The sequence below is a fragment of the Tympanuchus pallidicinctus genome, unplaced genomic scaffold, assembly GCF_026119805.1.
Source record: "Tympanuchus pallidicinctus isolate F22 unplaced genomic scaffold, pur_lepc_1.0 scaffold6, whole genome shotgun sequence".
NCBI lineage: Eukaryota > Metazoa > Chordata > Aves > Galliformes > Phasianidae > Tympanuchus > Tympanuchus pallidicinctus.
The window spans coordinates 42,645,507-42,647,472 of record NW_026294780.1 but is presented as its reverse complement, the minus strand read 5'-3'; positions in this window follow the sequence as shown (position 1 = coordinate 42,647,472).

Here is a 1,966-nt window from a genome sequence, read left to right as displayed (position 1 = left end):
AATTTACATTAACAGGCCAGCAGCCTTCTCAGTCAATTTAGATAAATAGTGCTGCGATTAAAATTTTACCATCAAGATCTGCCATACCTCTTACAGCCTCTAAAGAGCTGGAGGGTCCTGTTCTGATGTGCTGAAAAAACCCTATTTACGTTTTGTACATCTCTACTAAAATTTTTACTATATCAAGTTTTGAGTTCTTACTGCTAAGACTTCTTCACTTGGTAACACATTTGTATTAGATTAACTGATACAGTTGGAAAGTCAAGCAAACATTTCAGCAGAGAAGAGCTTGGGTACCTGACATTTTTTCCCAATTACATCTGTTGATTCTTTCTTTATAGTCATGGAAGGAAATAAGCACTTCTAGGAGAGTTTCTCTGATCTGTTTTACATGACTACATTAGGATGACAAGAACTTTGTCTTAAAATTTCATTCCTCTCAACTGAGTGTAAAGAGAGTGAACGATCAGTAGCTCAGATGTGAGTAATATATTCTCCTGATGTCTAAAGTTTAGATAAGATGTATTCAAGCCATCAATCCTTATGCCAATAACAACATCATTAGCAAATGCTCAACATTTCTTCTTTTTGGCTGTTATTTTTTTATTTCTGGCCATATTTATTTCTTTGCATTTCTCCGTCTTTTCCTGTTGATTTCCTGGGCGTTAAGCTTCTCATTTATTTTACTACATTCATTGCCACCTTTTCTATATGTTATACTGGGGAGCAGTTGAAAGCTGGTTCTAATAGCTATTTCCATTTACCAGTGAACCAGAGCAGGCTTTTTGCTGATTTCCTCCTCTTTGGTGGAATATTCTTTGCTTCTTAAGTGCTGTTTTAGACCTCTCTCTTTTTTTTTTTTTTTTTTTTTTATTTGCTTTTTTTTTTTTTTCTATCTACTTTTCTCCAGACAACTTCACTCATGATTTTCATCAGCCATGGGAATTTAGCCATTTCGCAGCATCAATTATTGTACAGGGGATTTACCTTGCCCATTTTAGACACCTATTTAAATGTAATAATTCACATTCTGGTGGTGCCTTGCCCTTTGCACTGACAGAAAGGAATTTGGATGGGAAGAAATCTAACCTTTGGATAACTAATATGAGATGAGATGAAATACCCTAGGGCTCTAAGTCATCATGACTTGCCTTCCAGCCCTGCCTATTTTCCTCTGCAGAAGGTGTCCAGGGCAACTAGTTGTAAACTCCTGGTAGATGATTAAAACTACATGGCATATATCCCATCTATCATCTCCAGTTATTCCTCACTGACTCCAGGCCAGGAATTAATACAGCTCTACCCATTGCAGTGAGACCCATAATTGAGTTACGCTGTATTGAGAGCAGTAATACTTTCAGAGTTAAAGGATCACAAGGAATAATTTTAGAAACTTTAATAAGTTGTGTGACCTCCATGCTACATTTCTGAAATTGAATTCTCCCATGGCAAGACAATTTCTTCCCCACATCTTGGCTTCTGCCTCAGACAAGTCATAAGTAATTTTGATATGTTTCATGGTTTATAAAAGCTCTCTCTCCTTCCCACTGCTGTATTCTCTTGTCTTTCGTTTTTTAGCACACTGGTAATTATTTTCTGAATTATTAGGATATTCAGGCCAGCTAAGAGTGCCTTTGTAGTACTACCACTACATCTTTCACTACTTTCACCTCTTCTCCCAAGTACATTTTAATTAAAGATCTTCAGCATTCCAGTCGTGTGAACCATCCATCTCACCAGCTGACAATAATACTTGCATCAGTGAGAATTTCTACTCTCTTCTTTCTTTTTCTGCATAGACTTTAAAAATTAGTATCTAAGGACCAGAAATATGTGGTCCCTGAAAAGGAGGATGAAACTGGGAATATGGGCAAGGGCCCATGGAAAAACTCATAGAAGAAAACATATAGAAGTGGAAAAAAGTGTGACCGTTTGGAAGGAATATAGGGCTAGATAATCTCCAGAG